At 44.2% G+C, this 25,296-nt stretch overlaps 1 protein-coding gene across 4 annotated transcripts in view; it reads left to right on the top strand.

Moving 5' to 3' along the window:
- Window positions 1-8,185: 8,185 nt before the first annotated feature.
- SOX6 (SRY-box transcription factor 6) overlaps window positions 8,186-25,296 on the top strand; it is a 368,589-nt gene continuing 351,478 nt past the window's right edge. For 3 of the 4 annotated variants that reach the window (XM_082283584.1, XM_082283585.1, XM_082283579.1), the window contains exon 1: window positions 9,478-9,572. The gene's annotated coding sequence lies outside the window, so the exon portion shown is untranslated. Of the gene's footprint in view, window positions 8,327-9,477; window positions 9,573-25,296 lie in introns of those variants that run through there. The other variant, XM_082283580.1, reaches the window with a different exon arrangement.

Genomic DNA, 25,296 nt, shown 5'->3' with positions numbered 1-25,296 from the left:
CAAATGAAATTGGACAGCTTGAAACAACTCTGTACCCCAACATTTCTTTGCAGACATTTTAACCTCTTTTCTTGTTATTTTCTAAACTGTTAATCCTTTCTGGCATCATCATTCAGATTCTCTTTATAAGAAGCATGCACTTTACATGCACAGGACTTGAGCTTCTGGATGAAAAAACTGGCAGTGACATGAGCTTACAGGATAAGGCCATATTGTCACAAACCCAAAGGAACATCTTAAATGCAATTTATGGGTGCACAGTGGTAATAATATAAAATCATTGGCCTATCTTGAGGATTCTTTTATTTCTGTTCATGTGGCATGTATATGTGGCTAAGTGGTAATACATTTATTTGCAGTGTGGGCCAGCCTTCAGGTCAAAGACAGCTTTGTTTATTTATTCTATCCTTCATGGTTGTTTTTCGATATTTTTGTTTGGTTTTATTTGGGTCTTTTTGTTTGTTTGTTTTTATTTTTTTTACTCAGTATTTTGTTTGTAGTGCAACAGCTCAGTCAGGGACTTTGAAAATTGTGTTTTGCTGTGGGGTTATTTTTTATTTGAGGGGGGTGGGTGTATGAAACAAAAATAAACTGATGGAATAATTGCAGTGTTACAATAGAAAATCTGTCCATGCTCTGTTGAATTCCAGCATGTGCTGTCAGAATGGGACGTTGCCAGTGAGAAAATAAAAGCACTGTGGTGTGCTGATAGGGGATTGCAGTCATCATGTTTAGCAAGGGCTTTTCTGTCACTGAGATCCTCAGCAACCTTCATGTTCACCACTGGCCTAGAGCTTACTCTGGGCTGGAATATAAAATAGGGCTGCTGTGGGCTGTAAGGGGGTCCTGTAGCACGAGTCCCCTCCCAGCCCCTCAAACGTGCGTGCAGGTATAGCTCTACCTGACAGAGATCTTCCTGTCCTTCCATTCACAAGACAAGTTCTGCTATTCCCAGCTGAAGCTGGGAAAATTGGTATAATATGTGAGGCTACGCAGGTGCACGCTCAAGGAAGAGATGCCTTAGTATGAGTGATGATTGTTTTAAACATCTCTTGCATGGCTTTGGGTTGCTTCTGAAAGAGTACATTTAAAATCACTGTTAATCTCGAGCTGCTTTTTTTTGGTATGTTAGCGGTGTTTTATGGTCATTCTGTTGTACAGAGATGGGAGTAGAGAAATGATTAAGATGACAAACAGGCAAATCCAGCTGTTAGGTGAAATTCCCAGATTAGGAGCAGCAGATGCATTTCAGTGGAAATGTTTGCACCATCCACAGTCATACTACTGTTTTTCTACTCTTAAGATATACATGAAAAGCATCAGGTATCCAATCTTGAGGTGATTCCTAATCAGAGCTGAATGTAATTGCCATTTTTTGGAGCCTGTTATTAGTGTTCTCATGGTTCATCTGCGGAGCTTACTCTGCCAGTGCAACTAGTAGCTAGGAGTTAAGTGACTTCAACCTTGCCAGTGCAGTCAGTGCTTTTCTGGGTGCCAGGATGCCCTGACATGATGGATGCTTTCCAGTAGCTAGGATGCTTTCCACCAGCTGCTAAAAGCCTCCTGAGAGGAACCCCCTTCTGGGTTAAATCTTTTTGTGAGAGGTAAGTGATGTGTTGTGCCCCTATATAAATGGATCTGTCTCCTACAGTAGATCCATGCCCATAGCTTTTGCATGCCTGGAGTGTGCATAAGAAACACATTGTGCTGAGCCTTGTCCACAACTTTTAGCAGTGTCACCCCAGGTGCTGTCCATGGGTGGTGACAGCCTAGTCTTCTTTTCTTTTTTCCCATTCCCCTTCCATTAATATAAAACTAACCAAAACCCCAGCCTCAAACTTGAAATCAACCAAAAGACTGGAGAAGGAAAATCTTCCAGGAAAACCCGGGCAGTGCAACTGGCCTGATTTTGGCCGGGGAAGGATGCTGGGCAGAGGAGCCAGCAGTGCTCCCTGGCACACGCTCCGAGGGGACACTACTGCCTTCCAGGAGGGGATTTACTGGAGTGGTGCCGGCGGGACGAGCGGGCCGAGATGCACTCTGCCCTACTCACCCCACTCCCCTGGGGAGCGCCCAGCGACGCCGAGACAGGCAAAGGAGGGAGAAAGTCTCGGGGCAGGGGCTTAAAGAAAACACCAGTGCGGTGCTTTCTTTTTGTGTATTCCCATCTCCCTCAATTCTCCTTAAATTCTCCCCGTCTTTCTCCGGCCCGTGAGAGCGGGCGGGAGGCAGCGGCGTACCCTGACCCGGAGCCCCGGGGGCTGCGGGCTGCCCGCCCCCGTCCGCCCTCGGCGGGGTCCCCGCGGCCGCGGCGCGTTCGGCTGCCCCGGGAGCGCAGCGGGCGCTCGGTGCGGGGCCCGCGCCCGCCTCACGGTGGCGCGGTAAGCACATGGACAGGCCCGGCCGCGGGCAGCCGGGAGCGCGCTCCGCTCTGCCTTCATTGGAATAACAGTCCCGGTGATGTTTCGGATAAATCAAACCGCTGCTACAGCGGCGCAGGGACGGGAGGTGCGCGATGCTCCGCGCCGGCGGAAGGTGTTTCAGCCTCCCCGGTCGGCGCAGAGCCCAGCGGCATCGGAGCGAGGGTCTGCGGCATCTGAAGAGCACGGTCTCACCTGGGGTTAGTCTCCCCCTCCCCCTCTCAGTCTCACTCCTCCCCCAGCCCCCCAGGAGAAGTTTGCAAAGAATGTGATGGAGAGTGTAAAGCAGCAGATGCCGACGTTAAGCTCCGGCTCGGTTCGGGCACAAGGAGCTGAGCCATAGCCCCGAGCCACCGCCCTCGTTAGCAGAGCAGCGCACCCCTGTCACCCGGGAGTACCCGTGGGGGGACAAACACAATGTAGAGTCATCTTACCTCCGAGCCGAGGGAGCAGCCTGCGAGGCAGGAGCGGGAGCGGCGCGGCTCCTGCCTCCCGCCCCGGCCGGTCCGTCACCGCGCTCCGGCAGCGCCGCCTCGCCCGCCCCGCCGGGCTCCGCTCTCGCCGGGCTCCCCCCGCCCCCGGCGGGCAGTCCCCCGCCTCAGCCCCGCACACATCCGCGACTCAGGGGCAGCGTTCCGAGGCAATCCTTGCCGGTGCAAATCCCCCGAGGCTTCTCTTCGCCAGAGCGTGGAACAAAATTGCCGGTTCCCCTGAGTTTTTGTCAGGCTGTGCTGGCGCTCGGGAGCAGGTAAGGCGGCTGCTGGCTGCCAGCGATCCCCGCTGCACTTGCAGCGAGCAGCAGGAGCCGGTGGAAGTGGGAGTGTGGTCTGCTCTTCATTAGGGAGGGGGGAACGGACCCTGGAGGTGATGCAGTGAAACACTTCTACTCCCTTGCATTGTGTTTGTCACAGATCACGGGCGCTCTGCTTTTATAACATTCACTTCAAGCATTCTCAAACCCAACCGGAATAAGTTCTGATCCTCCCCTTTAGTTTACATTGGGGTTGTCAAAGGATTAAATAAATGAAACTTTATTTGACCGTGGAGTTTACAGACCCTGGGATCCCTGCGCGCTCTGGCCTTATTCTAATTCTATAGCGGTAATTACCCTTCGTTTCTTTAAGTGCAATAGATTTATTGCCTTAGAGACTATGCACAGTTTGATTGAATTATTCATTTTTTTTCTTTGGTGTAGACTGCATCTGGGGACTGATGTGACGTGTAGATTTTTTTTTCAGGAACAAAGGGAATGTGGAAATGAAAGAGAGAGGGAGAGAGAGGCTGGCAGATGTGATGAGATGCGGTGAAGGTGTATCCAGCTTGGCACTCCCACTCCTCTCTTCTCCTCTCATTGCAGCCCTGGGTGACTCTCAGGCTAACACAAACAGCTTTTCTTCCGCAGCCTGCCCTCTGTCACTGTAAGTACAACAGCCTTCTCTTATCAGCATGCAAATTCCAGCCACTCACTACCTTAGCCTGGTGTTTGCACTTTAGATTTACAGAGGGGACCTTTAAAATGAACTTTCCGAGACAGGAAGGGGTTTTCATGTCGAACTTGCTTTTATTTTCTTTGTAAAAGTTTATGTGGTTTTTCCAGTCCTCTCTTCAACCCCCCCCCCCTTTTTTTTTTTTTTAAATTTTTTTTTTTTTTTAACGGCGGGGGCGTGGAGAGGGGAGATTGTTGCTGCGGCTTTTCCCTTCACTATCAAGATGATGCACAGTTTAAAATGAAATTAAAATCTCCTTGATCCTCTTTCTGCCAAGACAATACATTCTTGTTGGCAGATGACGCTGTAAGGAATTCAGAGTTTTTGTTTTCAGGCAGATCTTTAGCTTTGAGTGTTACAAAATGCAAACGTCCCCTAAATTTGGAGGAGTTCGCCAGAGGTTCTTGTTCTAGGGGAACTCATATCAGGTGATGGGTTTGCTTTTGAAGAAACGTGCAGTCATATGCTTCTATCCAGTCTAACAAAACTTTTTCCCAATCGGACGATCAGGCTTTAACTTCTTTTCCTTTAGCTTTCTCTCAGATGCTGTTGATTATTTTGCAAAAGTTTATCCGAACATCTTTAGCAAGCCTATAACAAGCCTTCATTGTCGGACAGTGTCCGCAGAGGGAATTTATAAACGTGCCTCTTAATTGTCCGGCATTAACTGGGGAGAGAGGGCCGTTTAGAAGTGGCTGAATGACTTTTAAAGTGAAATTCCTTGCCCTTTGAATCCAAAACTTCTGAGGCTGTTCCGCCAACTCTCCAGGAGTTGCAGGTTTGCTGCTCAGGTTAAAGATGCGGTACGTACAACTTAGCACACAGACAGGTTGCCTCGCTTGTTGAATATTGCTTTACTTCCACACATTTAATGAGACACACGGCGCAAAATGCCATGACAGCTGTGCACAGGTAAGTGCCCCGACGTGATGTGAGCGCCTGCGGTCCCTTCCCTGTGCAGGGACCCCCAGCAGGTCAGCATCCCTCCTCAACATCTGCCTGCGCTGCCTGCCTTTAGCCTTCATGAAGCCAAAGCAAGGACAGCAATTCCAAACGCGGTTTCTAAACGTGGGGTGACACTACAAGTGAAAGCGTTTTCTTGTTTCTCGGCACGTGTATACGGATCCTCACGGCGGGTGTTCACTTACGCAAACAAAGAGGGAAGCACAATTGTCCCCGTGCAGCGCACACACGCACATTTGCATACAATGCCCAAGGAATCCTCTTCTCCTGCCGCCGAGAAGTTGCCGCTCCCCGGCACTGTGAGTTACATCTGTAACTTAATTGATCACACAGGGGAAGCAACAAGCTGGAGAGCGTTCCTTGCGCTCCGCGTGGGAGCGTGGCCGCATCCCTGCCGTGTCCTGCCCCAACCCAGTGTCATTCCCTGCACTGGAATTTCGGGAGTGCAGCGGGATGCTCCCCCGATTTGGAGCTAGGTGGGCGGTTGGATTTATCTGCTGCCTTAATTATCTCTTGTCCCATTCCCGCTTCGTATTTAATAAGGAAGATGCTACATTTGAGGAGTGGTTGGGATTTTTTTCCCCCTTTCTGTTTCTTGGAAGAAAAAAACTTTCAGTAACAAATTACTGGAGTTGCAGACTGAGGCAGACTATTCGTCCTTGTATTCTGATTTACATCTCTTTTCTTACATAGCTCATTTTAATTTTTTTTTCTTTTTGCGCGCCAAAGCTACACTAGTTGTGCAAAAAGTCAAGGTGTTTGCTTTACTTGCAGCAGGTTTAAATGTGTTACAAGGAAAGCGTTAGTGGCCAATCACGGGAATTCTTATAATTAAAGATTAAAAAGGACAGAGAAATATCTCGAAAGACAGCTATTTACTGCTGTTAATTCCATACACCGGGTAGCTGCAGCAAGGTGAATACTTTGAATTAGCCGAACGCAGGTGAATGCAAACTCAGTATTTACAATCATACAGTTCCTCCCGTCTCTGAATTTCACTTTTCAGTGTCTTTATTAAAATTGAAAGAGTGCATGGAAATTAGCTACTATACTCTCATCCAGCTAATTTGATTATAAAGCTTTATTAGATGATTATAAAGTTCTATTTCAAGGTGTTTGCTGCTTGCCGAATACGACTTGGTTACTCCTTTTATTGTAGTGGGATTGCCAAAAATATTGTCTAAAACAGGTCCACTATTCCAAGAGGTTCTGACTTACAACTCATTTTCTCTGAACTCGCCTCGAGCGGGGCGATAGCACCTCGGATAGCAAAGGCAGAGGATGCAACGTGCACGACTCCAGCAGTGTGTCGAGTTTTACAGCTTGTTAACAAAATGAAACAGAGCCAGGTCAGATCTGTCCTGTGCCATCGCGTTAATGCTCAATTTTCATCACGTCCTGCTGAAGCCAGGTTCATTCGCAGTGGGGCTGAGTGTGCTTCTGGGTCTAACCTAGTCTGCAAATTTCTACTTGAGAGAGAAGGAAAGCGAAATCAGGCTCTCTCCTCGTCTTTTTGGCCTCTATAAGTTATGAAGCTATTTTAAAATTAAAAAGTTTGTCTGTTACTAACTGTTCCAGGCGCCTTCTGGAAAATGGGGAGAAAGTGCCAAAAATACAGAGATGAATCAACAACTTCTCTCTCTCTCTCATTTTGTGGGCTTGAGGTTGCTTTCCGCACTCCCATCTTAACAACAGTTTAGCCTAGGTGTGAATAATATCAAAAGAGGGAGACGTTCGCTCTGCAGAGCTGTTTGCCCACCTGATCTGCGGGCCCCTGACAGTTTGAAAGACTCTTTTATGTTTACCTTTGGAATGCAAAAATACAGCAGGGAGACTTTCTTAGGTTTGCAGTATTCTGCCACTGGTTGATTTTCTCCTTAGCTCCTTATAGTTTTCCCTTCTTTCTCCCAGATTTTTCTCTCCCCCCCCCCCCCCCCCATCCCCAATTAGCACTTCCAAGAGAGCGTGAGTTCCTAAATTGGTATTCAAGCTGATATTCCAATCCTTATCTGTTGCCTTTTGGTAGGCAGAGAGAGGGATATTTATATATTGCCGCTGCTAAAATTTCTCGTCGTCGCCACGAGAATCCCAACTTCAGCTCGAGTCCGTCCTAAATCAGTTTTTCCTCTCCGGCCATACCTGTCTTTCCCCTTTCACTGCACTCACTCGTCACCTTTGTGTTGAATCCATCACTAAATAGTTTGTGGACTCTGAGTGCATTCTCTCCCCTTCCTCTTCCCCGGGTCCCTGTAGCTGGACTCCCATCTCTGGTGTAATTTATACTTCCCATTTCATCTCCCTTTTATTCCCCTCCCCCGGCCGTGCTGTGGGATCGGGCTCTTCAGAGACCCATTTATCAGCTGTCAGTAAGCGCTTGCTGAGTGCTTCCCTCTCGTAGTCCCCGCTCCCTCCCCACGCCGCCAGCCCTTCCCTCCTCCTGCACATCGTCTTTCTCCAGATTTTTTTTTTTGTAATTTTATTTTCCTGGTGTGTCCCGTGAGCCGGCGGGACTCTCCGGCGTGTGTGTCCCCACGCAGCGCGGCGGGCGGAGGGAGGGCGGAGGGCGGGCCGGCCCCGTGTGACACGGCCCCCCCAGCCCCGCGCCGCCCCGGCCCCGCGAACCGGCTCCCCCGGGACCCCCCCGCTCCCCCTCCTCCTTTTCCGGCCCCCGCCCCGCCCTCGCACCCCCTCCCCGGTAACTTTCTAGTACCTTTCCTCACCACTCCGGGCAATCAGTGGTCATTAGCGAGAGCAAGCGGTGTAGGGTTTCATGTGTCTAATGGCCCTGTGAGTGGTGATAGCTGCGCGGGGATGCGGCTGGCAGCCCGCGCCGATTTCACTTTCTGTTTTGTGCTCACTTTCTCCGCAGTTGTTGCTTTCCCCGCTCGCTCCCAGCCTCTCTCTCTCTCGCTCTCTCTCCCTCTCTCTCCCTCCCTTCCCCTCTCCCTCCTCTCTCTCCCTGTGTTGTCTCATCTTGCCTGTGCTGTCTGGGCGGGGGAGCCCTGCCTCCTTTTGCCTTCCTCAGATCAATGCCCTGGCCACTCACTTTCTGATGTTGCACGACGGGAAATGCTTTGAATACTTACGACATGGCCGCTCACATTGATTGCCAAGATTGACAGCAGTAACCATCGCCTTCACTTGTTTCAGGAGGAAAAAAAAAAAAATGAACCTGATTGTAACCAAATCTCCAGGCAACCCATCCGCAAACTTCTAACGATCGGGATCCTGCACATCCATGGCCCGGAGAAACACCAGCAGACTCTAGTTCATTTATTTTATTTTATTTTATTTTACCGAATTACTACCCATTTATTCCTCTCCCCTCCCTCCTTCCCCCCCCCCACCTCCTTCCCTCTATTTTTTTTTTTTTAATGAAAATTACCGAAGCGCGTTGCAAAAAAAAAAAAAAAGGAGGCTCTCCCAGTGCTTTGTGCCACACTGGATCCCGAGGAGGTAACCAGGAAAACCAGCCCTATTGTGTTGTATACCTGTTGTTTGCTGTGGTGTGTAGTGCTGCGTGGCTTGGTGGCGGTGGCGGTGGTTTAATGGGTTTTCGCTGGATTTATGTCGCTTTGCAGGAGAGAATCCGGTTCCCCCTGCGCTGTCTTTAATGGGTTATTAGTTGCAATTGAGTGAAGCAGCAGCGTCCGGAGATAGATCTGTTGTTTAGCTTTTAACATTGCTGAATTCACCCCTTCCCCCCGCCTCCCCCTGCACGATTATTTACTTTTATATCACGAGGGTGTTGTGTTTCTTTTTTCTTCTTCTTCTTCTTCTTTTTTTTTTTTTTCCTTTTCTTTAGGGAAAAGTAGTTATAGTCTCGTCCCCGTGCGAGTTTCCGGGGCTGTTTGAATCCCGAGGTTTCCGAGACGTTAAGGGACCCCAGTACCTTGAAATCACAACACTTTCTCATCCTTCCCGAGTAGAGTTTATTTTAAAATGTAGTGACAGATCAGCGTTGTATTTTAAGATCACCCACGGCAGGCGAACACATGGTGCGGGAAGATATTGTACGTAAGGAACTAACACGAGAGGGAGAAAGAGAGAAAGAGAGGAAAAATAAAATCCGAAATAAATCTTTGAGAGCGGAGCGCTGCTGTCATTGCTCCGAAGTGCTCGCGTGGGTTTCTCCTGGCGGATAACCCCGAGAGACGCGGGATGGAGAAAGGCGAAGGGAGTTTAGTGGTGCTTGTGGGTTCTGCGCTAAGTTTGAGGTGGGTGAGTGCTTTGAAGTTGGCCAGGGACGGCTGCGGGGAGCACACAAAGCTGCGGGAGCGGCGGCGGCCGTGCCGCGCTCGGCCACGGCGCGGCGCTGTCCCGAGGAGCCGCCGCGCCGCCGCCTTAGCCCTCCCAGCAGAGCCTTTGGATAAAGTTATACAGAAAACTTTAAAATTGATATCGCACCCTAATTTGTGATACACAAGGAGGGGGGAAGAAGGCAGTCCATCATCAGAGAGCTCTGTTTACACCCGGGGAAGGGGAAATGCGTGCCGCTTTGTGGCAACAGTCGACTTGGGATTTCTTGCTGCCTTAGCTCTTTGCCGGAGGTCATGCAAATCGACCTTAAAAGAATGCATAAGCCATAAATTAAAATAAACCCTTAGCCAGAGGCTGATCCATAAGTAGACAATACCTAACCTGGACAAAACGGCTTCCTTTGCGAGCTGAAAAAAAGAATAGTGCCTAAACTAAATGCAAAGTAAGTTTTCAGGAAGTATTTCACTTACTATTATTACTGTTATTCTTCTTTTAAAATAAAATAGTGGCAGTTGCAACAAGCTAGAGCAGCTGTTTACAGGCGGTGCTGCAGGATACGAATGAGGCAAGGTGTGTCTGGTGGAGAGCTTATTCTTTTCCTGGGTTCCACTACCTTCGAAGCTGTTTATTTTTTTGGATTGGGGATAAGAAGCCTCTTTTACCGTACAAGCAATTTGATGTTTTATCTCGGATAATGCTGAAGGAGTTTATGGCCAAATCTGGGTTGCCTGCAACTGTCACATGCGCGCACACAAGCTGTGTCTGTATATAATAGTCTCGGGGCTTGTTTTTTTTCCCGCAGTTTTTGACAATTGTTCCATTCATGATCCTGAAAGGAATCATCAGTGGGAGCTAATGAGTGTGCCTCTGCGGCTTGCCCTGCTCCGGGGAGGAGCGGGCACCGGCGCTGCCCGCTCGTGTAATGCATGCACGCGTGTACTGGCGGCGGGGTCGCGGCTGGGTGTAGATACGGGAGAGGGAGAGCAGATAGGCGTGATGCGAGCAGGTACTTCCACGCGTGCAGCGCCAGCCGGGCCGCCAGAGCGTGTCCCCGGGCCGGCACCCCCGGCCGCGGCCCGAGCCGTGCGGGGCGGCGAGCCCGGCCAGGGCCCGGAGGTCACTCGCAGGCACCGCTCCTGTGCAGCCGAGCGCTGTCTCCGCTTCCTGCGGGCCGTCTCACCGTGGGGTTTGCTGCGGTTTTGTTATTTGTGAAAGGACGGGAAGGAGTGAAAGTGGCACCGTGAAAGGACAATTAGTGTTGTGTCTGAGTGGCCGGGGTGGGGGGAAGGGGGGCCGCAGGGAAAGGCAGCCCGGTGGGAGCCTGGGGACGGCAGATTAGTGCTGTCCTAGGGGTGTTTCCCAAAAACAGAGAGGTGAAACTTTTTGTGATAAAGTGATATATCTTCGCCTGCTGTTTGTAGATAAGGTATATGTTTATTAAGCAAATTTAAATAGCCTTCGGCACACGAGCGGCACTTTGTTCCTACTGCTTTCTTTTACCATCACTTTAACATTTTTTGCCTTTTCCATCCTCAGTGCTGATCGTGAGGACTGGAGAACAGTTCTATCCAGTTCTCAAACAGAGTTTGAAGTCCAAAAATTAACGAATTTCCCTTTCTGTATTCGTGTAATGGAGCAATTTTGAAACCTGTTTTGAGACTTCGACTTGACTTGACTTGTTTTATTGACGTGCTTGTGCCCACTCATTTAATTAAGCCATTATAATACCATAAAGTAAATAATAAGAATGAATGTGAGATATGTGCGTGTAGCCTGCCATTATATACAAATATTTCCCTGGAAAAGACCCTTTAAAAAACTTTTTTTCAGCACCCCATGGTTCTTTGGCAAGATCTTATTGCAGGTTTTTGTTTTGAGCCAGGATATTTCGTGGGTTTCTGTGCTCATGACGTTACATGCACACTACGCTTGGAATATAAACAGCAAGCGTACCTAGCAGCTCATTCTAGTAAAACTAAGGAATAATTATTTATAGTGAGTACATTTAAAAGAAAATAATGAGGTCATTTGGAGTATGCTGCAGTTTGAAGTAGCTCGACACCTGGCAGAAACTACATACGCATTTTCTTCAGACTCTGCACTATCCATAACTTTTCTTATAATACATTCTTGTGTTAAGTGAGAAAAGCTGTTTGTAAAACAATCCCCTGGCTGGTTCCAGTATTGGGTGAAGCTGATCCTGTAATGGCATTTTGTTTTGAACAGTTGCTGTAGTTGAAGTTCCCTCATAAGGTAAGGTGGCACTGGGTCTGAAAGGAGGTCCAAATGCCACATTTATAATTAGACTGCCAATTCAGCACATTGTATCTATTGCTATACAGGGATATACTGCTGTGTCTGGTCTCTCAATAGACTGTATTCAGAATTAGCCAATTCAACTGCTTAAACTTTGGAGTCAAATTTAGAATAGGCAATGAGAGAAGGAAAGAAAGAAAACAATAATGCTTTCTTTTTTTCCCTCAGCTAGCTATTAAAAGCCAAAGAATATAGGGAAACCAACCCAGGCACTGCTCTTGGAAGCCCTGCACTGAGCGCAGCCTGGCCAGCCTCGCCTGCAAAACCATTTTGAAGCGCGCTTCTCCGGGGGGAGGGGAAGGTGAGCCCTGGGCATCGCTCCCAGCGCCGCTCTCCAGGCCGCTTCCCGGGCCGCGCCGGGCGCCCGCAGCCGGCGGAGGGGGCGCGGGGCCGGGCCCGGAGGGGCAGCTCGGCCCGGCCCGGCCCTGCCCCGGCCGGGGACCCCGGGCTGCAGCGCCCGGCCCCGCAGAGACCCCCGGGGCGGGCCGGCCCCCGGAGCCTCCGAGCCCCGCGGGGCGGGAGCGGCCGCGCCGGGGACCCCGCGCCCCCTTAGGGCCGGGCCGGGCTCCGGGCGCCGGCGTGTGCCCGCCTTGGCCCCGGCCCGCGGCTGCCGGCCCCTTGCCTCCTGTCACACTTCTCGTGTCGCTCGCCCCGGCTCCCCCGGCCTCCTCCCCGCGAACTTTAATTCATTCAGCGATGAGCGCGTAAGAGGCCCTTCGGTCGGCAGTCTCTCATCCTCTGCTAAACGCATTATTTTGTCCCTCCTCCCTGCAGCGCAGTGCTCTGTCTCGGTACTGCTGGGAGGCTGAGCTGGGCTGCCTCAGCGCTCCCTCGGTTTCCTTCTCTGCTAGATCGCAGGGTGCAAGCCAGTGCCATGTGTATAACACAGCATAAAGGGAGCGAGACAGATGGCTGTCTCTCCCTGCACGTTCCCGACTCTCCGCTCAACTTATGTAACTGCTGCGTTTTTTCCTTTTTGCGTTTACACACCGGGGAAAGCGACAAGAGAAACAAAGTGGAGCCCATCAGTTTCACTGGTAAGGCCACAAGTGCCTGACTTGTAGAAAATAATAGCTGATGTCCAAAGTTAGTTGCCTTCACTTGTCAGCTTGATTTTGTTCACAAGTGGGAACTGCCAGTGCTTGTTCCCTCGCCAGTGGTTTTTAATATGTGGCCAACAACTGTTTGTGGTCACTTCCCGCTGAACTTCTTCTGCTCAACAGGAAAAAAAAATCTCTTTGGACATGTTTTTTGCATCTTTGATTGTATTTTTAGTCCAAAATATCCACATATCCCTGCAGTTCTTGGAGGCCTTGAAATATCTTGTGGCAAGAAAGGCCAAAGCTTTGCTTGATGACAGCAATAACAGAGACTTTTTTTTTCCTCAGTTGGCATTAGAAAGTTTCTTTAGTCCTCTTTTATCTGCTAAACACTGTGATCACCTTGGGAGATACCACTTCAGGAAGCATATCCATTAATCTTTTACACTTGGGTTGATTTCCCCCTTGGACGTGTATAGATCACACTCCAAAGGCTTCAGTGTATTTATTTATTAATTTATTTATTTTCCAGAACAAAAATTACTTCGGAAAGAGAAGCCAGGATGCACTTTCCTTTCCACCCCATACAATGGGATGTTGTATATTTCCTTTTTTCCTCAGCGTCACCTTAGAGATCAGTGGGCTGGTTTGGCAGGCCTTGCGTGTCGTGGCTAAAGTTTTCAGAAGTTATGCAAATAGGGGTGTTTGTGTACATGTGAACTATGTCAACTGCAGTGATACAGTGACATATTTTTAAAACATTTCAGTTCATACAGTAAATCACAGAGGCAGAACCTTGGAACATTTCTGTGGTGTCAGAACCTGGGAGAGAAGTGCTGCTGTGTGATGTGTCCGGTAGCTCACATAGAACTAACTCGTCAAGTAGCAGCAAGAAACACAGAGGTGCATGTTTCAGGTTTGTAGTGTAGCAAGCTGATTTCTGTTCATCCCTTTCAGTGTCTTCTTGTGTAATTTTTATTTACACAATTTTCTCAGTTTTTTCTCAGGTAGAACGGCAAGAATGGGAAATTTTAGGGGGCTTATTACCAAATCACAGAAACTGAATTTTCTTTTCTTTTCTATGAGCCATTTGGAATTTTTTAGACACGTGATTCTCTCACAGTATGTATCTGTACATGTGTCATTGCAGGCCATTACATCATATTATGAAAACAACAAAATACCCCAAATCCTGTCATTAGTAAGGTTGTGGACTGGACTGGTGTGATGCCTGTGTGAAATATGCGCCTATTTATTTAGATGTAGTTCTGCACAGAAGAGGGAGATCTGATAGATGTATTTGCTGGAAAGCAGCCGATTTCTACAGTGATAAAACTGGATAATTACATGTTCCCAAAGCCTTTTCAGCACAGAAGTAGGTGTTCTTTTAAAACATTATTCTGCGGCAACAACAAATATTTGTGACATCATTGTAAGAGATTTCCTGCCAATTTTTAGTTTACTGTCTTTCACAAAGTCTAGAGTTCTTTGGAACTCGTGAAACTGCTACAGATAGCCATCGTATATTCAAGTATTCAGTGAAGTTTTAAATAATTCTCTTTCAATTAGTACAACAGGAACCTGAAAAATGGATTTTCTCTTAAAGAAACAAGAATCAGTACACAGACATTTCTCTCCGCCTCTTGTATATTTTAAAACACGCATATCAGTTTTATGTTTACTGTTTTGTCTTCTTAAATTTAGAAGAAAAAAGCCAGTGTCCCAAGTCTGAAAATCATCGCTTGGAAATTAGTTCAATCAAATATTTCTTGAACCTTGTGAATTGGAAAGAGTAAGATAAAATTAGGTATATTGTTAAACTAGGTTAATCAGAGTAATTCATTTATAGTGCAGAATGAATCAATCGATATCTTTTTGAAGTCCGGCAAAACATTCCATCAAGTTAATGTGTTTAAGGGTATCATATCAGGGACAGACAGGTACTAGCAGTGATAAAAAACAGATAACCCGCAGCAAAATGATTTACAGATGGGTCATTATCATCTATAGAGAGCTCACACAGATCATATTCTTTAGAAAAAGAGAATGCAATTCTACAGAGCTAGGAGAATTACCTAAATAGGTCTGAAAGTTAATGTTTTTTTCTGAATGACTAGTAGAATTTGCAAAGCAAAATTTTTTAGCCTTCTTACGGGCAGCATATTAATATAAGACACAGGAAAGTACTGGGTATTTTAAGTATTTTTGTATTTATTTTACCTGTTCGTTGAAGTAAAGCTTGGGAAATATTTTGCTTCTTCTTGTGTGAACTTTGTAGTGCTTATCTTTAAAATATGTTCAAGAACGTAACATCCAAATTAAAAAAAAAAAAGGTGAAAAGTTTGATGTTAGTGATTTATTAGATTTCAGAACCTATTCCGTACAGCAAGTGGCGGAGTTGCATCTCTTCCATCCGTGGTAAGACAGGATGTCATTTAAATATTTTTTCTTTCTTCTTGAGCTAGACAGAAAGGTGTAGTCAATTGTGTCTCCAGTCACTGGTAGACTGACATAAGGCAATAGGAAACTCTAAAACCTCAGAGGTGCAGTATTGATTTGATTCCTAACTGCAAATCCTTCATATCATTGCTCCAAATATCTAACTTTACATCAATATTACCCATTCTTTTTATAGTGACACCATGCTTAGTAAAAAACTTCTAAGCACTGAGGTCAGGTGTTGAGATTGGATTCTAGTTTATTTTTTATGAATCAGATAAAGATTTCTGTGCATGAGACCGTATGTGAAGATGAGAGAACAAGAACATTTCCATATCAAAGGCAATATATCTGAGGCTGCATAGTAATTAAAATGCAGTGGTTTGGACTCTGTGCACTAGCACTTACACAGAGCGTTGTTGGGACCTTGTGCAGCATGCAGGCGGTTGTCTCTCGCATACTTCTAGAAATATACTTATAATTTTGTACAAACATTTATGCCAGTCCACACTTTTCTGTGGATAATTTGTATTTCATCCAAACCATTCAAAGTAGAAGTTATTTTTTGAGCAACCCCCTCATTATGGCTTTTGTGCATCAACTATTTTTATTCTGGTTGTTTGTATTTCCTCTTACCAGAATGATGGCTTGTTTATAGTCATATTTTTTTGTGTATTTCTCCAAGACCCCTTCCATATACCACTGAAATTTTATGACTTGCATAAAATATCTTGTATTAGAAACAAAAATGCTAATATCTTTTCAGATTTATTGAAAATGGTGTGATTTCTTACATACCATACTTTATGGCAAATTAAATGCATGTGCTGGAACATAATATTTTTAATGGAACAATATGTGTTTACTAATTCCAACTAACTGTTACACAGTATAAGGAGAATTTATATATTACTCCAAGGACCTGCCATTGTGGAAAAATTGACATAAAATACTGCAGGGTGCTCCCTATCTGGAAACTCTGTTCTGGAATAAATGTAACTGTAGTTCCTGAGTGGATCACCCTGAGCTGTTCCGGAAGGGCTGCTGTTGAATTGTTTACTTCATAAACTGTGTTGGTCAGTGTCCCAGTGCGGAGGAGGCAGAGAGTTCTGCGAGTTTCCTCATTACTCAGAGATGCTCATTCCACAGAGGCTCTATCCATTAATGCTCCAGAACTACTGAGGTGAAGCTTTTAGGAAGACTTTGTGCTCAAACAGATGTTTGCACTGTGATTGCATTGCAGCGATCTTGTAGCCTCGCTTAGTTTTGTCCAGTTTTAGGTGATGATTGATGGATGTATCCATGGGTACTTTGAGCTGGAATATCACCCTTTCAGAGACTGTTCTGCTTTTTACATCTGTGATGTTGCTGTGCATGGGCTCGTTCCACTGATCTCCTGACCATTTGTGGTTAGTGAAAACCCGTGGTATTTTTGCACAAGTAGGGGGGGTTAACCTCAGTGTCGTGGTGTAATTCCAGCTACGATAGGATGGAGTTGCTCATCCACATTCTTGTAGTTTTAACTGGCTCAGTGAATCCTCACTTCCTTTCCTCAGTGCCGTGGTTGTGCTAAGGACACTCACAGCATTCTACCTCAGAAGGACCAAATCCACCTGTTGAAGTAATAGGTAGAACTAGATGAGGACTCAGATTTTGGGATCTTTCTGGATAAGAGGGGTGCCATATGTCTGACTGGCTTATTGTTATTAGAATGAGCATTTTGAAGGATTTGATAGATATTGAATTTGAATGTTGAGCTATTTCAGAGGAATATTTCAGAGGAATATTTTGATATAAGTTGGTATTTGACAGATTCTCAGCTGGTATAAGCCAGTGTAACTCTGTTTACTTAAGCAGAAGGGTGCCTTTTTACTCTCGCCACAATCACATTCCTTAGGCCAGGATGCAGTTCCTTTAGGGTTCAATGGAAAGGACTTTTTGTAACTGTGTGGGGAGGAGGCTTGCATGTCAAGGTAATGTTTGCGTTGGATTAACTGTAGAGAATAATTTGGTATCAAGCAGGGTGGAATCAGGTTTGCCTTCATGATGTTTCTTATGGCTTTGGGATGATATTAACAGGAATTCATCTCATATAAACTACATGTTAGACCAACTGTCCCTCCATATCTATCTTCCAGCAGGTCTTCTGCTACAGTATATTATGCAGCATGTGGGGATTCTGACTGCTGGCTTGCTGGCTTCCTGCAATTGTGGGGACTGTGGCTGTGTGTTTTTCTTTTTTCTGTTTTTCTTTCATTCATACCTGATCTGCTGAGGGCAGATTATCTTCTTGCAGGTCCTTTCATATTTTTCTTCTGCTAAGGGATTCGTGTAGGCCACCGTAGTGGGAATATACTTCATTTAACCTTTAGTGCAAACATATGTAGATATGCAATGAAATTTTTTTTAATGTCCCTAAGTAGTTGTGTTCCAGCATATTTTTAGTAGTGATTTTGTTGTGGTACTCCCTATGAGTGAAATTTAGTATTGTCCTCTGGTTTACATTCACATATTCTTATATTCTGCTGTCTGTATCTACTCTCATTGCTTAACCAAAAGGTCAAAGATGAATTCCAGGAAAACGCTTTCATGCTTTCTGGTTGCCTTCTATAGGCCCTAGCTCCCATTATGTTACTCGTTCTTTCCACGTGGAAATTATGGTGCCCACGGTGTTTCTCTTTGGAAGTAACGATGGAATCTTAATTTATTTCAAACCAAGTTCGATATGATCAGTTTTTCAGCTTGATTTCATGAGCTAGAAGATAGTAGACTGGTGTTGGGATGAGATTATAGCTACACAGATTGTGGGGAGTCGGTTTAGAGAAGAGTAGTGATATGGAAAAATGTGAAACAGAAGAGACCAAGAAAGAAAGATATTGCCACCTAATGCTCTAGAAAAAGAAGTAAGACAAAGCATATTCTCATTCTCATGTGTCTCTGTGCTTACCCTCAACACTCAGCCTGGACTTTAAGAAGCCAGGTCTGCTGCGTATTCAAGCAGTTCAGTGACCCCCTGTTCCCTGCTTCAAAGATCTTCCCTCAACCTTTAGTGAAAGCCAAAAGCCTTTTCTCGCCTTGCTGGTCTACACAGTCTTTCCTCCTGGTTTGTGTTGTTCTTCAGTCAGTGAAAATTCTCATTATTTTTAACTTTGCTGCCTCCACTACACAAGAATGGTTCTATCTGTGATGTTTAAGACTAACAAAAGCTCTGACTAGCAGTGGCAGTGCAGCTACACCGGTGTGTATTTTAGTGCCATGTGTTTTATGGGCTGCATGGGTGTGCCCACTAACAGTTGATTTGAAAACACCATTGCACAACTCTCTGTGATGGAATGGGATCAAATTACGAACACAAAGTCATCACAATGGTGTAAAAGTGAAAGACTTTGAATGCTGTGTTACATAGTCTTTTCAGGGAAAGATAAAATGTGGATGAGAGAGTTAAAATGTACCTAAAGAGTAATTACTGAGGATTAGCTGGAGTTTCTAAATATGAAGTCTTCCCTTGGACAGATTGAATTCAATTTTTCACAGTATGAGTGTAACATAACCAAACCCAAAAGGAACAGAAGGAGACTGTTTTGCTGAATTGTTTGTATGGGTGATTTCCATTAGAAGTGCAAACGTCAAGGTTTAAGCTGTAGCTGTTCCTGCTTCTGATGAATCCTCCTCTCCATCCCAGTCAAAGTGGCACAGAAATCCCTAGGATAACCTATAAACCAGTAAGAGTCAAATCCATCCCCAAACTGGTTTTGATTGCTGTGTTTCTGTTGTGGAAGAGTTTTCTATTTCAGTAATTCAGCTTGGGATGATTAGATAAAGAAGGTGAAGCCTTGTTTCCCCTCACACTGGTGAAGTGTGGCTCCCACATGATACTTCCTGTCTTTCACATATTGTCCCTTTAGTACCAATAGCAACTGGATGCAAATCAGGGTGGCATCTGCTAGTTTGCTTTCAGTTGACCCGGGCTAAACAGCACATACGGAATTCACCGCCAGGAGGCTGTGACCTCATCACAGACAAGTGACATTCCCACAAGTAGGTAATGAAACACCCCTATTGAGTGTAGCTAAAGTCCAAATCCTCCATAGAGTTATTACATATTCAGTTTAAACAGCTCTCCCAAACTTTAAAGCTGTCTCTCAATTTTTTTAAAATCCACTCACTGTTGTAGCTGGAACGGCAGCTGTCGCTGGTCTCTGCTGATGCCACTCTGTGCTGAATTGGGCCTTCTTGAAAGTGTGTGGGAGAAAAGAAGGGATGAAAAAACAAAGGGAGAGGAAGAGGAGGGGAAGGGATATGAAAGGACAAAGATGGGAGGGAAGAGTGAGTGAATGCATAGTATGATTGAACTGAATAGCAACTGTAATGCTTGTGTTGCTGTTGAACACGCACAGAGAATTTCTGTAGTCACATAGTATTTGGAGATAGCTTGATGTATGTAAATTTTTAAAACTTCTCTATATAGATAGTGTGATGATGTCTCCTAAGAAGATAACATGCAGTGGTTGAAGAAGTCCCTTTGGGGCTCACTGCATTCAAGACTCAACTGTGTACTCCTTTTCTGTTGCTCATCAAGTTATTCACAGCAAATTCTTTGGGACACAAGTTATCTGTCCTTGCTGTCTCAGAAAATGTAGGTTTCTAGGAAAGCTTTGAGTGGACCACTTCGGTCATTTCGGTCTTTTTTAGCAAGCATACGTAAATATTACTTATATGATCAGCCCATGAATGGTTAGCACGAATCATAAACATTTTTGTGTTTTACTGATCATTCTAACAGCTGATTGTTAACAAACATTTTGAAAGGATTAACAGATTCTAGATGATCAGTGTAAATTAGTAATCCCAATATACATACACACCAGCTCATGATCCGAATTTTGGATGTGAAATGAGATTTTATTTTATGTCCTTTTGATCTTGTAGGTGATGAAGTTTTGAGACTAGCTACAGCAAAGCAGAAATGAAATAGGTACTTTAGAATCTGAAGTAGTTTCTGGGAATGTGGAGGGAGGGAGACGACTTGAATGAGAGGAAACAAGGGGAAAAAGGAAGAAAGGGGATAGGATGAGAAGCAGACAGACAGGAAAAAACCCTAGGATGTGTGGGGGCAAATCAGCATTAGTGGTTGCAGCCTTTCAAGGCATACCTAATTACTTTATTCTCTTAGGCTCTTCCACTTTCCAAGAACTGAGGATGAGATATCAAAATCAGCACTTTTGTCACTCACAATCAAATGGGATATTAATTGAGGTTAGAGGGGGAGTAATGATTGAACAGCTGTTGATAACTGGGATGTACAACCTCCAGAACTGCAAATATTTTGTTATGTAAAAGAGAAAAGTAGTTTTTCTATCTTTGCAGCTTTCTGGAAAATAGTGCCGTTCTTGTACTTTTAGCAAGAAGGTTTTTTGGACTTCCTGTGACAGTTCTTTTAGAAGAACTGGACCATGGCCTGCAGCCTTCCAGCTGTGCGTGGTAGGCTGGGCTGGGCCCATGTTTCAATAACTGAGATGCAGAGGTAACAAATGTGGAGCCACTCCAAAAACACAAGAAATGTGAAGCTTTATCATAAAATACATTGAGCCACTGAGACTTCCAGAGAAGGATCCGTAGATCCTCAGTGTTTCTTCTGAGAGTGCCCAGGGTTAGTGGGATCATTCATTACTGTGGCTTCATCAGAATTCTTAAGCACGTAAAAAAAAAATGCCAAGGAGCATATTAATGCTTTTTCTTGGTGAATGCTGTGGACCAGCAAATGGATCCCCACAGCAATGTTCCATCTAGTTAAAGCTGCTAGATTGTGGCAGCCAACTGTCTGATTATTTTAGGATCACTGTATGACTGGTTATGCATGTTCACTATTTCATTTCTATGCCACAGTGTAATACAGTAGTCCAAATGAGGCACAGCAGCCACTGCACAAAATAGCCTTCCACAATTTATTTCAAATCTTGTTTCTGACATAAAGGTGCACGTGGTTCATTCTATTCCCTCTAAGTTTCTCTGTGCAAGTACTCACTTGATTAATGTGTCAGGATCTTATGAAGCTTTTTAAAAGTTCAGATTCTAATGAAATGACTTTACTTGTGTTTAAAAACACTTCGTATTTCAGAGCTTTTTTTTTTTTTTTTTCAATGAATAGGGCCCTGAAATTAAAAAAAAAGGCGGAACATTAAACAAACAACCCCTTTTGCATGCAGATAAAAGGCTGTTTAATATTAGCCATGATTTGTTTGATGTGCAAAATGAATTTATTTGCATTTTGCTCTTCTGCTATTTTGCTTGTCCGAAAGCATAATCAGTGTGACACTCGGGCCTCCCTCTCCTCCTGGTGAATTCCAGAGCTGTGGTAAAGGCAATTGCTGGGTAAAGAGATTCTCATTTGCCAGAAGCCATTGACAGCCACAGGCTGCCTGTTCTCTGGTGTTGGAGCCATAACGACTGTGATCAGAGGTATGAAGAGCAGTTTGCCTCTTCTCACCATTTTTATATGTAAAATAAATAGCAATGATGAATCAGAGAGCTGGCTTTTATTCCCAATATTGATTCTTACAACTGAACTCAGCAGCATGAGTGTTTTCTCAGCCAGAGGAGTTGATGGGTTTTGGTTCTTTGTCTAGATGTAGTGGAAAATATTTATTTATTTATTTACTTATTTGGGTGTCAAAAATCTGAACATGTAATTTATGTGTGGTTCATATCTTTAGAATGAAATTCAGAGTTATTGACCAAGACAGGTAGAAAATTCATAGGCTTGAGCTCTTCCAGGTCCAGCCCCTAACACTCAAGGTTCAAGTCCTCGAAGATACCAAGTTCTCTGGTCCTAGTTCAAAAGACTATATAAGCACATGGTGAGCTTTAAAGCCCAGGAATAATCTCAGTGGGAATGAGACTATGTATGTGCTTAAAATTCAGCATGTAGTTAAGTACTTCATTGGATTGGGGCCAACATGCTTAGCACTTTGGAGGGCTGAATCCTTATTCACTGGTGGTGGTTTATATATTTTTTTGGCTTATGAATTTCCTCACTGACCTGCTCCTTTGTTTAATGATCAGCCCACAACATGGTCAGGATTAAAAACTTCTGGGGCTTGTTTTGTCTAGAAGGCTATGGATAATCTCCAGAGGGAATGGCTCATTTTACATAATTACTGATGCTAAATAAATATGTTCTTTATAATCAACTTATGTTTAATGTGAAATTGCTAAGATTTTTGATCAGGAGACCGACATTTGACCCAGATTTTATTTCTTCCTTGTTTGAACTATGTTGTTTATCTGCAGAAATTAATAATGCCTGTCTACAGCTAGTATATAAAATCCTGAAAATAAATTATATTTTTTTATATTGACTTTTCTGTTTCCAAGGTCTCTCTGCTTCCTACCACCTTCTTTTTGTTTTTTTTTTAACTTGTTCCAAATGATCATTCTTCAGACCATTATTAGCAGTGATCTTTATCTAAACTGGGATCTCTAGGCAGTACTGTCAGATATTTGGTCTTGACTCAAAATGTCTTCGTCATGTAAGGTAATGGTTCTAATTGTTTTCCTTCTCCTCCTCTCACCTGTTCTGTTAAGAAGCAAAATCTTGGCACTACCTCAGTAGTGTTTCAGAAACCAGAGAATCTTTTTCTGTTGCTGTGTGGTTGCTGTCAATTATATAGGAATTTTAAATAAATATTTGTCCATTAATCTCTAAATTCTTGATGAAGCATCACAACTGAATAAACTGAATTAAAAAAAAAAAAAAAAAAGGAAGCTGGGGGAAAAATCCTAGATGTCTCCAGGAAAGGTAATGGATGCCATTTCTCCTCAGCAGGAACAAACTTTGAGCTTTTCAAACCGCTGAGGGAAGAGACTTTCACTGTCTGTGTAAGAGTTTTTGCTTGCTCCCACCAGGATGGAATAGGGGTACAGTTAAGTGCTAGCTTAAATCTTGAATGTTTGTCTTTCTTTTTATGCTCTGTCTTTAAAATAGCTGAGGTAAAGTATTTATATAGCCTAGATTAGAGTGTAGACAGGCATGTTGTTGCACGTCTAGCTGGAGGGACAGAAGAAATCATACGTTTAGCTCCTCTTTCCTGCCTCTCGGCTGAGGTGCAGTAAATGACTGTGTGATTGCTTCGAATGCAATGTCACTGCGTGGTGAAGGGAGGTAGCTGAAACCACAGCTCAGACCATGCAGTGTCTGAGTGGAGGGACAGCCAGTTCTAGCAGGGAGAGCAGTTCTGCTGCGCCCTACGAGGAGGAGCAGCACACGCCTCTGATGCAGCCCGGGGAGCAGTGGGCGCCAGCACTCAGGGCGAGGGAGGAGAACTTGGCGTTATCGATTGTTTTGATGCTGCCACAGACCGTGATTACGGACACGTTACTTTACTCACAGTACCCTTCTTTCCTCTTGTGCAATCTGCTGAGACTACAGGGTATAAAGAATGTCTCTAGCTCAGTGTTTGCGCTGTGGTTAGTGTGTTTAAGTGTGTTCTGGGTGCAAATGCTAAGAGTTGCAAATGTATGAGCAGATAAATTTAATGCTGCTGTATGGACATGTGCTCTGAATCCACCACAAGAATCTAATTTCCAATTCAGTGTCAGTAAGGTCCTACATGCTTAAACCACTATGACTTTTTTTTTTGCCAGTTACCAGGGATTCATTGAAGGAGGAGGGTTTAAAAACATTTATCACCTTAAGACTTTTAAAATCAGATAGCTCAAGAATGCTTTTAAGAAATTTAAATGGTAAAAGTGTTCCCAGTTCTATGAGTAGTGCCAAATGTGTCAAAAACTTGTGCCACTGACATTTTTATCTCAATCTGAGTTCAATTTTCTGTTAGTGATGACTATTTTTTTTAATATTTTTACTATTAGTCTAAAGGTTTATTCAGCTTGACAGTTGTAGGATTAGGCTTTACAAACAAAAGGGTAATATATCCTATGTTTACAAGTTAGCCAGAGGCCAGGTTTTATAAACTTTAAAAATACAGCTATTGCTAGTTTATAAAATAGACTAGTCAGCTTTCCAAGAGAGAAAATAAATCCAGCAATGGAACTGATTTCCATAGGAGCCCAGTACTCTCATGTATAGAAATACATTTTGACCTAAAGCAATGTTACATGTGAATCTTAAAAATGTTTTGAAAGAGGTAAAAATATGGAGCACAAAGCAGAGACATATGGGACTCAATTCTGTGAGTATCTCATCCCCCCTCTGGGACCCTTTGGCTCTGTGGAACGGGGAACTGAGCAAGAGACATTCAGTGCCATTCAGAACAGGGGGCATGCAAGATTTTGGAACCTGATCTTTCCACTGCTTTCTGACAAGGGGTGCAATGGTTTTCATTAGTCAAAATCTGATAATAAGTTCATAGGTGGACCTGTAAGCACCTGTGTTATTGACAGATGAAAGTATCTTATGTTTTCTGCTGAAGGCCAGCTAGCAATATTTCTATTCTTAGAACTTCTACTCCAAACCTAAAGAGCTCCAATGGTCATAGCAAGCAAAATAAAAAATTCTAGAAAAGAATTTAAGATACGTAGGGCAGCACAAGGTTCTTTATTTACAAGCATGAAATATAAAGAAATTCCACATAAACACAGATTCCTGTTTTATCATTTGCAGTATGGAAATAATTAATCTTTGCATCAACTGTATTTACAAGAGATGAAGAGAACATCTATGGCTGCAGTGTTGGACATTTTTATTTAGAGTGGTTTTTTGTTTGTTTGTTATTTAGTAATGTTGCTCTGTGGGATTTGCCAGTGACTCTGGTGCACAGGTCTCCTGTAGCACCGAGGAGGTGCTGCCCTGTTAGTTCTCAATCTTGTCACTTCTGGGGAACAGCAGTGAAACTGTTTGTTCCTGACAGCAGACAGCCCCACTGCAGGGCCCTGGTTTCATGTTACATTAAGTATTAGTGCTGTTCTTTCAGGAGCTATTATGCTGTGACATCAAAGATTTTCTGACAGGGCAGTTGTAGGTTAGCACTGAAGTTGTCTACTGAAATTTTTAAGAATGGAATTAAATATATATGATCAGATTTAATATGAGAGATCGGAAACTGCATATAAAATGGAGTTAGTGGTTAAAGAAAGCTGCAAGAATAATTATTTGGTTTGGCCTATTTGTCCTTTCTTGTCCAAGGCAATTTTTATTGCCTTTAATTTCTACAGCAGTTCCAAAAATACTGCCATATGTTAACATTTTTGTGTAACTGCTTATTTTCTGAAAAATGTTGTGTGAAGCAGGGGGAAAAGGTCTTTTATAAAATAAGTGTTCAGTACAGCCCCTGCAGTGCTTATATGAATTAACCCTTGAACAATAATTGTAATAGCCCAAATTCTTTTTTTTACTGATTGCCTAATTACTTA

Source organism: Coloeus monedula (genome assembly GCF_965178545.1).
Source record: "Coloeus monedula genome assembly, chromosome: 6".
Classification (NCBI taxonomy): domain Eukaryota; kingdom Metazoa; phylum Chordata; class Aves; order Passeriformes; family Corvidae; genus Coloeus; species Coloeus monedula.
This window is presented reverse-complemented; position numbering and strand designations above follow the sequence as displayed.